The sequence below is a fragment of the Eschscholzia californica genome, unplaced genomic scaffold, assembly GCF_041429995.1.
Source record: "Eschscholzia californica isolate CP2 unplaced genomic scaffold, dmEscCali1.0.p SCAF_4, whole genome shotgun sequence".
Classification (NCBI taxonomy): Eukaryota; Viridiplantae; Streptophyta; class Magnoliopsida; order Ranunculales; family Papaveraceae; genus Eschscholzia; species Eschscholzia californica.
In genome coordinates, this window is record NW_028238461.1 from 30,895,763 (window position 1) to 30,910,548 (window position 14,786).

The window sequence follows — 14,786 nt, forward strand, 5'->3', positions numbered from 1 at the left end:
GAATCCATCGTCGGATTATAGCACGTAAGAGTCGGAATCTTCGATTCATAGAGGTAATCAAAGTAGTTTTGATTCCTGAGGAATGAAGAAATTCTTGAATCACGAAATTTCAAGAAGGTAAGTGGGAGTAACAAGTCTTCCGGGTCCGTATGCAGAGTACATACAAAAGATTGAGTACGACATAAGATGTTGTATAACAGTAACAAACTGACTCAACAAAAGGACCACACACAAGGATAAAATGCCATTTTTGGGCATCTAAGATCTATGAGCATAGATCAAAAGGATGATAGGATTAGAAAGACTCAGTACGCTGATGGATGGAGTTCATATTTTCCTCTAGTTGACACGGTTATCGAGTTTCTCAGACTACAAGAGAAAGGTTCGCATTCCTGATGACACCCCTAGTGGTTGTGAAATTTAAACTCAGGAGATCATCTGAGTTCTTTTTAGTATTGCGAGGTTGAGTAGCTCTTCATTCTACTCGGAATTAATGCATAAGAGATCACTCAAAGCTAAAAGAAAGGCTCAGAATCTCACACGGGTTAGGTCTCCACTAATGATTAATCAGGTTCTCTCAGAAGTGTCTACTCTTCACCTATCTAACACTCACATGGCCGGTGCACAGACAATTTCAAGACTCAACTTTCATGAACAAACCCTTAGCAAGCAGTCAATCTAACCAACTAGACTTTATAACTATTAACAAGCAAAAATACCTAGATTCACAAATCAAGAAAATTAAAAATTTGACCCTTTTTAATTTTTGAAATGAAGGACAGAAATTCAATCCCCATCCCCAAACTTAAACCGAACATTGTCCTCAATGTTCTGAAGACTATGCAAAAATGATGGAATGAGGGAAGGATATTACCAGATTCGGATGTCTTATATTTGGGTTGCCTCCCAAAAAGCCTTAAGTTTAACGTCTTCAGCCAGACGATGAGGATTCTGAAGAAAAACTAATGAAGACCTACTGGATGAGGGGCTACTGACTCTCCATAAAATATTAATCGAAAAACTTGAGGATCAACCCAGAATACAAAATCACCAGTGAGGCCTAAATTCTCCTCTATGAAATAGTATGACAAAACAAGAGAGACTTTCAGGGTGAAGATACCATCCCCAAACTTAGATGATTGTAAAATCACTAATTTTTCAAAACAACCTATAGGACTCTCCATAAGACTTGGATCTATATTCAAACTGGGAGTTTCTAAAATGGGATCATTGGGCTTTTCCATCGAACTAGCCACTACATTGGGTCCATGCTCCTTAGGTTTCAACTCAGTTAAAGATTCGGACAAACCTTCTAAAATTTCTCTCATTATTGGGTCATCAGTGTCCTTAAAGAACTCTACGGCTTCACCTACATCGAGTGAGTCGTCACTCATTTCCCTTAGCCATAGTTCATCTTCCCATTCATTGTGTTCCAACATAATATCATGGGTAAGTTGAGCAGAAGATTTAGGCACATGAGATACTACAGACTCAACTCTTGGTTCCTCTAGAGATGGCTCGAGTGTTATCTCAGAATCAGCAATAGACTTAAGTGGTGTCTCTGTAGCTGGAAAAATAATTGGCTCCGACTCTAATGCAGTATCTATCTCATTACCACTACCATCCTCATCAACATCTAAACCCAACAACTCCAATAGAGTTTCTAATGGGTCCCTTCCCAGAGTGGTCGGTAATGCATCCTGAACTAATAAGTCTATCAAGTTCAACTCATTAAACTCGTTTTCATCATCAGGGTGAAGTCCAGCATTAAAAATATTCATCTCTACAGTCATATTTCCAAATGACAACCTTAGAAGACCACTTCTACAATATATGACAGCATTTGATGTAGCTAAAAATGGCCGACCTAGTACCACTGGAATTTGACTATTAGAGTTATGGACAGGTTCCGTGTCTAGGATAATGAAGTCAACAGGGAATATGAATTCCCCAACCTTAATCAGAACATCCTCAACAACGCCACGTGGGTGTCTAATAGAGCGATCTGCTAACTGAAGAACCATAGAGGTTGGTTTGATCTCTCCTAATCCCAACTGTAAATACACGGAGTAAGGAAGAATGTTGACACTGGCACCTAAATCCAGTAAAGCACGTTCTACTTTAAAATTTCCTATGGTGCATGGTAGTGTAGGGCTTCCTGGGTCCTTGTACTTTGGTGGGATATTCTCTTGGATGATTGAACTAACCTTCTCAGTGAGAAAAACTTTCTTATGCACATTCATCTTACGCTTCCTAGTGCATAAGTCTTTTAGAAACTTAGCGTAAGCTGGGACTTGTTTAATTGCATCTAGTAATGGAATGTTAATGCTAACCTGTTTGAATAATTCCATTATTTCCTCAAACTGAGACTTCTTCTTTGGCTCTACCAGTCGTTGAGGATACGGGGCTATAGAGACATAAGATTTAGGTACCACAGGTGGGTTTTCAAGCTCAGGTACCTTCTCAGGTTCTCCCTTAGGGATGTTGGTTGGTAAGGAGGAGGATTCAGGATCTGATTCACTATCTTCAGGCACTCATACCTTATTGTCAACTACCCTACCACTTCTAAGGGTGGTTACTGCATTAGCTTGTCCCATTGACTGTTTTCCTAGAGTACCTTTTGGATTTTGCTCAGGCTGACTAGGAAACATACCTTTTTCCCTCTGGCTGAGGGCTTCTGCAAGTTGACCTACCTGGGTTTCTAAACTAGTTATAGACTGGGTGGTCTTTTGCATAAATTCTATTTGGGTCTTAGCTAGTTTATTCACGGTCTCCTCTAGAGATTCCTTATTCGGTTGGCCCTGATTTTGATCATAAGGATTCCTAGGAGCATTGAAACCAGGTGGGTTCATAGAACTGCTAGGCTGACTTTGGTTTTGACCTTGATATTGATTTTTGGACCATGAGAAATTAGGGTGATTTCTCCATCCCGGATTGTAAGTGTTCGAATAAGGGTCAAACTTCTGACGATTTTCTTGCCTAAAGTTTTGATAAAGAGCATTAGCTTGTTCTCTATCATCAGAACCACAAAATAGGGGACACTTGTCCCTTGTATGAGATGGGTCTCACAGACGGAGCACAGATGTGAGATGGGTTCATTTCCAACACTCATAGCTCGATTGGGATCTTCCCTGAATGCTTTAAGCTGACCAAGCTCTAGGGCTTCTATCCTTTTGGCTAGGGTGGACAGTTTTAGTTCTGAATCATCTACTCTATAGACGCCACCTCGATTTGGAGTAGGATTTGTCCTAGTGGGGGGTCCTCTAGAAGTTTCCCATTGCTGGGATTTCTCAGCTAGATCTTCTAGAAACGCCATGCACTCATCGGCAGGCTTATGGGTAAAGCTACCACCACAGAATGCCTCGACCATGGATGTAGTGGGATAGTTTAGTCCGTCATAAAGAATCTGGACTAACCTCATTTGATCGAACCCATGGTGAGGACATTGAAGTACAAGTTCTTTAAATCTCTCAAGATATTTATAGAGAGATTCTCCTTCTTGTTGCATTAAACTATTAAGACTTTGCCTTAAAAAGGTAGTTTTATGCATAGGGAAGAATTTTAGAAGGAACGAACTGCTTAATTCTTCCCATGTAATAATGGACTGAGGTTGTAAGGCGTATAACCATGATTTTGCTTTCTCTTTCAAAGAGAAAGGGAACAACCTATGTCTCAGGACTTCAGCAGACATATTTTGGAAGTTCATGGTCCCACAGATTTCTTCGAAATCCCTAATATGGTAGTAGGGATTCTCGTTCTCAACCCCACGGAAGATAGGGAGCATTTGGATTATGCTCGGCTTTAACTCGAAGTGAGTTGTAGCCTGAGGCAACCGTATACATGATGCCTGACACGTTCTAGTGGGGTTCATGTAATCCTTGAGAGTCATAGGTTGGGTTCCTTCCCGTTCTTGGTTCAAATTCTCACCCATAGTGTCACTCCAGAGGGTTTTTCTAGAAGACTTAAATGGGTTTCTCTACTAATGAAACGACCTCTCTGATCACGATATCTATCGGGCATAAACTAGAGACCAATGACCACGGAAACAAATAGACTGTTTTTTTTTTCTTTTTGGGAAACCACGAAATCACTACGAAGATCCTAAGGAAACAAACTTAATCAAGCTGACTCCACCAAGCAACCTAAACAGAATCTAGCAACAAGTTATTAGATATATATTTAGTGAATGGCTTGTCAAATTTGCCTAATAATCTAGACAACTCCTACTTCGCCACAACACTTGAACTCTGACTATTATAAAGGTTACTCGATCAGAGTAGATGGTAAATAATCCTCCAGGAAGACAACCAACATGAACGTTGTAACAACCGTCTTCCTTTGGCAAACGTTTCCTCTTTTCGAGGCGGCCTTTTTGACAAGAATTGCTCACACGCTTTTCCCTGAGAATGCCCAGATAAAAATCGAGTTCCTTAGTTGTTTATAAAGGTCCTATGAGCTCGATACCCTAGGGTCACTGTCTAAATCAGATTTTAATTATTAACGAGGCTTAGGATCGCGATGTTGTTTCCTAAATGGGCAAGAGAACGGTGATGAAATCCGAACTCCTATCTTGTAATTGGGTTTTGTGCCCTTACTAAAATGCTTACACTAAACAGTTCGGCAAAACAATGAGGCAAACAAATTCACACAATTACCCACTTACAGGAGATTCGTGGGTAATCAGAAAAATTACCTCCCGTTCTAGACGGGCGATGACCTTTGCATACGACCCGGACCACTATTCCCTTAAGTGTTCGAATCCGAGGCTTCTTTTTTTTTTTCTTTTTTTATATATATCAGAAAAATTCCTTTTGAGTACTTCTTGTTGCACCTCCTCTTTTGATCCTCAGTATTATGCACACCAAAGAAAACTGAGAAGCAAGTCAAAGAATTCAAAAAGCAAAAAAAAAAATTACTGAAAATAGAAACAAGATTAGAACAAATCCGCTATTAGTCCCCGGCAGCGACGCCAAAAACTTGATGTGTCCAAAAAGGGTACACCCGCAAGTATACGGGCGTCAAGTAGTAAAACCTGATAAGACCGGGATCGAATCCTCAGGGACTAAGTATAATCTATTCTAAAACTCGTATCTATGGCAATTTCCTCTTTTAAAGATAGTCTTAAAATTAAAATAACTAAAACAGAAACAATAAAAAGTTGATAATCAGGAAACTTATGAGAAGGGAGAATCTAGGGTTTCAGGATCAACTTTAGCAAGTATGACATCTAACTTATGCAATTCAGATCTTCTCCTTATATAACTAAAGGAAGAATAACCAACCTCGGATAATTTTTACTTTTCAGAACACTTACTTTAAAACTTTCAATTTCGATACGTAAAATCACGGGGTACTCTAACTATCAGATATCAAACGTGAGCATGAAACATCAAAGACCTAAAGCCTAAATAAGAAACATCAAACATAAGTATAACTAATGAAAGGGGTTATCGTGAAAGATACACGAAGAAATCAAAGTATTTAAGTACTTAAAAGTGATTAAGTCAGAAAATCACACAAAGCTAAAGCTTAACCTTAACCCTAGATCAGGAAAGTTAGTTACTCATGATGGATCAGAGCATCATAATAATTAAAGGGAAGAAAAATAATAACATTAAAGAAAGAAAAAAGAATCGGAGAAGAAAACACCTTTTTCACGAAATTTCACTCTGTGCAGGCAAACAGACCCTTAGGGAAAATAGTTTTCTCGTCTTTTCGAAAAGGGTTATTTCCCTAATGGCCCCCAACTTTGTGACCAGCTTCCCGCCTGGCCCCCTACTTTACGAAAAATACCCATATGGCCCCCTTCCGTTATAACACCGTTACTCTCTCTCTTCCATTTCTTTTCTCTCTCCTCCAGCATGTTTTCTCTCTCTGCCACCTAGGTAAAACAAGCCACATCATCGTCTTCACCAACAGGGTCGCCGGCCGGCCAAATTCCAGCCGGCGACCTTCAAACTTTTTTTTTTCTCTCTCTTCTCTCTCTCTCTAAAAAAAAATTTTTTTTTTTATTCTCTCCTCTCTCTCTCTCTAAACTCCGGCGAAGGGGGTTTCCCTTCGCCGGAGTAGGTCGAAATCGACCTTGAACAGATCTGATGTGGCTTGTTTTACCTAGGTGGCAGAGAGAGAAAACATGTTGGAGGAGAGAGAAAACATGTTGGAGGAGAGAGAAAAGAAATGGAAGAGAGAGAGTAACGGTGTTATAACGGAAGGGGGCCATATGGGTATCTCTCGTAAAGTAGGGGGCCAGGCGGGAAGCTGGTCACAAAGTTGGGGGCCATTAGGGAAATAACCCTTTCGAAAAATACTTCTCTGTGGGAAAATTATTTTCCTCAACTGATTTCTCTCTCTTTCTATTGTTTTCTCTTTCTTTCTCACTCTAAACTTTCTGTTTCTCTCTCTATAATAATAATATAACTCTCTCTTTCTCTCTCTGACAGTAACAACAAAGAAAGAAGAAGAAAGAAAAGATTTAAAAGCTTGATTTTTTATTAATTCGAAATCTCTCTCTCTTTTCACAGTATCTCTCTCTCTCTCTTAACTCTTTCAATCTAACCTTCTCTCTCTCACAAAGAGAAGAATCAGAAGAAGAAAAAGAAAAAGAAAAAGAAAATTCTCTAACTCACTTTCTCTCTCTAGCCTCGGTTTTAAGCTTCAATGGCCGAGGATGATCTTCTCCTTCTATCTCTTCTCCTTTTATAGGGTTGAAAGGCTCTCCTTCTTGCTCCTCAAGTTGGTTGTTAAGTAGGTTGTTTCTTTTTCTCTCTCCCCTTCTATTCTCGGTTTAGTCGGTGCTCTATTTTTAGAAATAAAGAAAGAAGAAGAAAGACGATGATGGCCGTTGAAGGTTATAAACTCCGGTTCCAGTGCTTCGCGGCTGGACAAAAAGAGAAGCGGATTATGTCTTAATCCGTTGCCACGCTTCTTGATTAAATCGCATCCGTTAGATCATCCTGGGTCGCGCGGATAGCTTGGCGTACCTCTAGCATAACCGAAAGTGGCCCACGACTTCTCCGGTCCATTCGATTATTTGCTGGATGCGCGCCACGTGTCCTTCTTGACTTTTAGTCCACCAATTTTGACCCGAACTTTGACTCGTTCTACTTTGTTCATCCGAACTCCGATTTGACTTCCGTTTTCGCCTACGGGTTCGTCTTGGACTTTACTTTCCATCCGAGCACTAATCTTGACCATGAAATCAGAATCAAAAAATGACCAAAATACCCCTAGTCTGCATTTTCTCCGACTTTTATCCGTTTTGCACACATAACTTTGAAAAAGGTACCTGAGTCAAAAAAGGAGTAATTCATGAGAGTAACTGCCCTAGATAGACTAACTTGTCCAAATTAAGAGACTCAGATGGGACATTTTCATGTCTCATCAAATCCATATCTCGTCAAGACATGTAGTTTGATAATTTAAGTCAACGGAAGACCTAAATTAGTTTTCCAGAGTAGAAAACTGAGAAGGATGGAAACATTCATGTTTCTCGAAACTAGACAAGAGGAATGAAATTCTTCCAGTCCAGTTATGTCCACACGCATGCTTCAGGAATCCATCGACGGATTATAGCACGCAAGAGTCGGAATCTTCGATTCATAGAGGTAATCAAAGTAGTTTTGATTTCTAAGGAATGAAGAAATTCTTGAATCACGAAATTTCAAGAAGGTAAGTGGGAGTAACAAACCTTCCGGGTCCGTATGCAGAGTACATACAAAAGATTGAGTACGACATAAGATGTTGTATAACAGTATCAAACTGACTCAACAAAAGGACCACACACAAGGATAAAATGTCATTTTTGGGCATCTAAGATCTATGAACATAGATCAAAAGGATGATAGGATTAGAAAGACTCAGTACGCTGAGACTCTTGAGATCCAAAACCAAAAATCTGAGACTCGGAAAAGTCTAAAAGAGTTTCGACCCAAAAACTCATGACAGAGAGCATTGCAAGATTCGGAGTCTAAGAGACACCGATGAGCAAGCACGCATGAGAGAGACATTTATGTTCGAAAATATAAAGTCGGTCATGTATAACATGATTAGCATTTAAACATCCAAATTCGGATTGGAAAACCGAAACACTGCTTAAAACAATCCTAGAAGGCTAAAGGATGAAGTAGTACAAAAGTTGAAACAAGTCATCATAGCAAATTTCCAGACATGGAAGGAAAGTGGGCTAAAAGTGTTTAAGCCGGGAAATGTTGCAAATACTATAAAAGAATTAAAAGCCTTAACTCTAGTAAAGGTTACTAGAAATTATCAAGGTTGAAGAAAGCAGTCTTCAAATTAATTGATAATTAGCAAAGTTTAAAACGGACTACATAGATAGTCAAACTAAACTGTCACCTAAGACAAAGTATGAGATTCATACACAAGTCTAAGGCATAAGGAATATTTTGAATAAACCTCGACAAGTAACAATGAGCAGGTAAAAGGAGTTCTACGGAAGAGGCTCAGATTTACAAACTCTCGTTATCTGAAATAAGTTAATTATTTCACAATCGTCTAAATTTGGTTTAGTATTTAAACGACAGTCCACAGATAATAAAACATTCTGAATAGGTTTGTCAGATACGTGATCTGATAAATGAAACCATATTAAGTGAACTTGGAATATTTATTATCACCTCCCTAGTCCAGGTCGTTGCTTGGACAACAACGACCAAGGAAGACTAGCACGTGAGGTCGACAATATAACGCAGTTTCATGGGCTATTGAATAGGAGTATTCGAGTCGACTACGTGGGTGTGTAAAAGGGTTTATACACTGGATAACCCTCTAATGAGAAGTACGTCACTCGTCATGAACGTCAAACGCTTCTCATTAAGACAAAATTAGAGAGATTCCTCAAAACATGAGTGCTCCACTCATCTTATGTAAGGAATGTCCGACTTTGGTTCCGTTAAACGTCGCGCCGCAAAAAGAGGTTTTAAAGGCGGAAACTGGGAAGGACAGGATAGACATGAAATTAAGTGGGAGCGCAAGAATGGATTGTGTCATCCTAATCACATTAGGTACAAAGTGTCTCAAGGCCACTTGATGAGTTGACAACTGAAAAATGCGTGGCCACGCTCAAACGGATTAGGAGTTAATCGTTTTTCTTTTATAGTTATACTCGGATATCAAGAAATTCTGAATGACGTCACGTATCAGATGGTATACAAATTGACACGGGAATCGAGCATTGCATTTGTTCTAAGTCCAAGTGGGAGTCTGAAGGAAATGACCTTCGATCAAGATTGTAATGCGAGAAATTTGTCGGCAAGGACAATTGATGAAGAAGATCATCAAGTCCGATTGATTTAGGGGTCGTAGTGTTTAGCTAGAAATCAACTACGATCGTCGAATTACGAAGTAATTCGCGGCTAACTTCGATCGGATCCTACAACGGGTTACACATAAGAATGGGTATTTAATCCGATGATATTATTAGTGGGAGTGAGATATAACCATGGGAGTGTCCCATAAACATATCTCATAGGCCTAAAGAGAATTTAGGCAAAAGATAGCAAAAAGGCCCGAAAACGGGGTTTTGGGCCTAAACCGATTGGAGCACTTTTACGGCTCGGATTGGGCTGATTTTTTTAGGGTCGGTTCCTCATGTAAGGAACATAAAATCTGACAATTTTGGCTGGGTTTGGACGTCACCTCCTCAAGGAATTGAGAAAATATCAACTAGTTGTTATTTTCAACAATTTCCTTAAATCTTATTCTAAAGGGTCTTTTAGCAAATCTAATTGGAGGTGGATTCTTATTAGGGTTCTATATAAAGACTCTTAGGGAAGAGAATAAGGTGTGGAATTTCTCTAAGCTTTCTTACTCTACCACATCAAGTAGAGAGGAGAAAGTGAGCTAATTCCCAAGCTATCATCTAGTCAAATAAGAAGAAGGTGTTCTTCTTATCAAACCACCATTGGAGCGCTAGCGAGCTTTCAAGGAGTGAGATTAAATACACCGTTTGGTGTCCCAAGTAGAGGAACGACAATTGGAGCTCTTGGTCTTCTTAAGCGATTGGAAAGGTTCGAGGGAAAATAACGATTAAGGTAATCATCTATTTTCTTATTAGTTTAACTATTAGTTTAACTATTAGTTTATGCATGATGATCTTGGGACGTACTAATGTCAAGACATGAGATGTCTGAGATTCCACTTATACGACATTAGTAGACACCACAATACCCAACATCTATACCCTTCATCGAAAGCATCATAAAGAAGACCCTGAGGATGCCATAAGTCAGTCCAGAATGTAGTATCCTGGCCATCCCCCAAACAAGTACACTGGAGTCGCTGAGCCGTCCGTGGGCTTGCTGGCCAGAATTCGATGCCAACACCAAGAACTGTTACTCGGGGCTGAAAGAGTCCAGAAATGCTGATATTTGATAAGATTATTTCTCACCCAATCAGCCCACAAGGTCCTTTTTCCACTAATCAAATCCCATATATGGTGAAGGTCGCACGCCTCAAAAAACACCTCGATATTACGAAAACCAAGTCCCCCTTCATCAGTGGGGTAACAAAGGCTTTCCCAGCCAATGGGAGCTCTCTTACACCCCATATCCGCACCAGACCACAGGAACTTGCTAAAGATGGAGTTGATGTCGTTTATTACTCTCTTGGGGATAACGAACATTGCTGCCCAATATAGTAACATACTATTCAAAACCACCTTTACAAGGAGAACTCGCCCCGCGAACGAAAAAAATCGACTCTTCCAAGATTGGATTCATCCCTTGATTTTATCAATCAACGGAATACAGTGACTATAAATAAGACGAGACGATATAAGAGGCAAAGCCAACTATTGGATAGGAAGAGAACCAGTACCGAATTCCAGAATACTAGTTATATCACTCTGATCTTGGGCCGGAATACTAGCAAAGAAAACCGTACTCTTTAGCACATTGGCCTGCAACCCCGTCGCTCAATGAAAACAAGTTAACACACCTTTTAGGGATTGAGCCGAACCCTCGTCTCCCCGGAAGAAGACCATGAGATCATCGGCGAAACAAAGGTGAGTAACTTTCGGAACTCGACACTTAGGGTGTAGGAGAAACCGACCTGCTCTTTCCTCTCTATCAATAAGAACTGCAAATACCTCCATCACTAACACAAACAAATATGGAGAAATCGGGCAGCCTTGTCGTAGGTCTCGCTTCTCATCAAATTACCCATGGGCTTCACCATTGACCATAATCGAGAACTTAGACGTAGTAACACAGGGCCTATCCATTCTATGAATATCCTTGGAAAATGAAACTTACCAAGGACTGAGAATAGAGAAGACCAACGAACTGTGTCATACGCCTTCTTAAGGGTCAATCTTAACCGTACACCTAGCCGAGATCTTCTTGGAAACAATTTCTCTGTGGGAAAATTATTTTCCCACTGATTTTCTCGTCTTCCCCCTCTTTTTCTCTCTCTCCTTTCTGAAAACCGACTCTCTCTCCTTTTAAACTCTTCCTTTTTCTCTCTATTACTTTCTGTTTCTTCCTTTCTCTCACAAAAATTCAGAAAACAGTAGAAAAAGGAGAAAAAGAAAAGATAATTAAAATCTCTTGATTACAATTTATCAATCTCTAAACAACCACTGTTTATCTTTCTATTAATTTCTTTCTCTACAATCACTCAATCCCTCTCTATCAATCTCTGTTTCTTTCTTTCTCTCACAAAAATAAAGAAACAATAAAAGAAGAAGAAGAAAAGATGATGATGGGTTTCTGTTCTTCTTCTAGCCGAATGGAGATGATCCATGAAATAACTTTCTGTTCTGTTTTATAGAAAAGAAATACTAGCCAACAACCCAATATAATCTTTCCCTGTTTGATTCTTATTCCAGCCCCTCTAAATTTCTTTCCTTCTCTCTCTTTATATTCTCTGTTTTCAGAGAGAAGGAAATATAGAAATATCTCTTGATTTAGCGAAGCCAGCCGAGCTCCCTCTTACTCTAATATGATTAGCCGAAATTTTCCATCATTCTTCCTGAAATCTCCCTCAAATCCGAGCAACTTTTTCTCTGTTTATAATAAATATTCAAGAAAGGAAGAAAATACTTTACCAATTTTAAAAGATCTCCAGCTAGAACTTGCCTTGTCTCCTTCTCATTCTCGATTTGGTCATCTCTGTTTCATGCTCTCTTTACTGTAAGAGAGATGATATCTTTCTCTTTTTATAATAATTTACCAAAGTAATTTTTAAGAGATAAGTGATAAGGGAGAAAGATTGGAAATTCAATTGACCCAGCAATCACGTGTTGCCAAGCTGTACTCCTTCTCGGAGGAGTTATGGTGCAACAGGGGCTATTGAGATAAGGTACAACAGCCATCAGATGGTTTCTGATACACGCGTGTGCGGCAGCGATCGTTGGATAGCGCGGGGAGTATCGAAGTAAGAATATGTAATGCACCGAATCATGTTTTTAAGAAAACCCAAGTACCGTCCCGCTTCACCCGACACCATACCAAACATTTCACGTAACCGTCTAATTGGACCAAATCATCTACTAGATCATTGCCAAGTGTCCTATAGCTGATTTGGTCAGCCGTCTACAACTCCAATCTTTGACTTAGCATAACTTTTCCACTTGAACTCCCATTCGACCTCTGTTTTTGCCGTTGGGTTCATTTTCGACTCCACCCCTCACCCGAGCACCAATGTTTGTAAAAATAACCATAATCAATAAATGACTATAATGCCCCTAGCAGCCCATTCTCTCAGTTTTGTCCGTTTTTTGTACTTAACTCTATAGAAGACACCTGGACAAGATAAACAAGTAAGTCATAAGAGTAACTGCTCGAAATGGACTAACTAGCCCAAGTTAAGAGATCCAGATGGGGCATTTTCATGTCTCATCAGTTCCCTTCCCTGGAACCAGACCTCGAGGAGGGTTTCGCCAAACCCTCCCCTCCTCGAGGGATTCGTGGCTGGTTGACCACGAAACTTTTTGTGGTCAGATGGTCACGAAATGTTCCGTGGTCAACCAACTGGCCATAGAGCTTTCATGGTTGGCCGACCACGAAGCATTTCATCGTCGATCGCCCACAAAGTCTGAAACAATCAGAAAGAGAGAGAAAGGGAGAGAAAGAGAGAGTGAAAGAGAGGGCGAGAGAGTGAGAGAGGGGGAAAGATGTAGTTTGAGACAGAAATAATGATTGATAGAGAAGGGACAGTGAGAGTTAACGAGAGAGAGAGAGAGGGGGGGGGGGGAGAGTGAAAGAGAGATAAATGATTATGGTGGTAGTCGGGGGTGGTGGTGGCTGGAATTGGTAATCGGAAAATGAGATATTAGAGATAAATATTTGAAGAAAAAAACATTTAAGGTTGCCGACCATGGCAGTTTACCGACAACTTGCCGGCATGAAGAAAAAATGGTGAACACAATTTTATTCCCCATAACAATTACAAAATATATTGGTAAACTAAAGTTGACCAGTTTTTGATAAAGTCTTTGCACCCCGGATAATATTTTTATTTCCTCAAAACAACGGCCTTTCAAGATCTACAACCCGAAATACAAACCCAGTTTGTAGAAAAATAGTCAGAAAGCATTTTTTCTGAGTTTTTTTTTTTGGAAAAATGTATTGAATGTGGATCTAGTTAGAAACTAATGCAAAATCCTTTCTAAATATATGGGTTTTATAGAAATCCGACATCTTAAAAAAAGTTACTCTCATATAGTTTTGAAGTTTAAAGAAAAAAAATTAGTTTCACAAAATGACAAAAAAGTATTTTAGTCTTTGTATGTTTTTTGACCTAAATAATATTATGAAATGTTTTGTATTTTTTTTTTACTTATTTTCAATACTATAGCCTCTTTGATCTAGTTTTAATCCCTAAAACGATTTCTTTATTTATTTTCGATTTTTTGAAACAATGTTTCTCTCGGCAAAGGACATAAAATCTGAAATGATCTTCTCATTAAAAAAAAGGCTACCAATATATGGACAACCAAATTTTTATGTGGACAACCAAATGAAGAGGTGTAAGCAAATTTATTTCTGGATCCAAGGATACAAAATTAAATTCTCATTTTTTTTCTGTTTTTTTTTTCTTTTCCATTTTCATCTTCATCACCGATTTCACCGACGACGCTCCATTTTCAATGGCAAACTCCTAATTTGTCAAACTCTTCAACAACTACCATATCTGTATTCTTCGATCTTCATCACCCCCCTCTTTATTTTCATCACCACCAATATACCATATCCTCTCTTCTTTTTTCAAGAGAATTAGGGTTTTGCCTCTTCTAGTTGGGGTTGCCGGTAGATTGGTTCTTCCCCATTATTTATGACTGCAAATCAACGACAATAATGTATGATAACCAGAAATCAAAAAACCCAATAGAGCGGGCCGGGGCACACTACTCTTTTTTTGTTGAAATATGGCATACTACTTTAGTAAGAGAGAGTTTTAGAGAGAGGAGTTAGGTCTAAAATTATAGGAAACTGATTCACAGTAGGTTGTAGTTCATATAGTTTATGATAGATAACGATTTTTTGTATATTTGATGAAGCAGTAAGTTAAGAGGAATGGTGCACATGAAAAACAAAGATAGGTATTGTTTCTCTCGTTCACTTACTGAATTATCAACTATTTCATAATAAGTTGTTATGTATAGAGTTCATTTATTAAGGTTTGAAAGAAAAGAAAAAGATCGGTGGTTAAGGAAATAAAGAGGGATGATGAAGATGGAAGAGAATGAAAAGTGTTTGTTGTCAGAAAAAGTGGAGTTTGCCGAAGTAGGTTGTTCTCGCCATTGAAGATGGTGATGAAAATGAAAA

General features: G+C 39.1%; 1 pseudogene; it reads right to left on the reverse strand.

The window, feature by feature from the left end:
* Positions 1 to 962: 962 nt before the first annotated feature.
* LOC147544120 (uncharacterized) lies at positions 963 to 3,931 on the reverse strand (annotated as a pseudogene).
* Positions 3,932 to 14,786: the final 10,855 nt, after the last annotated feature.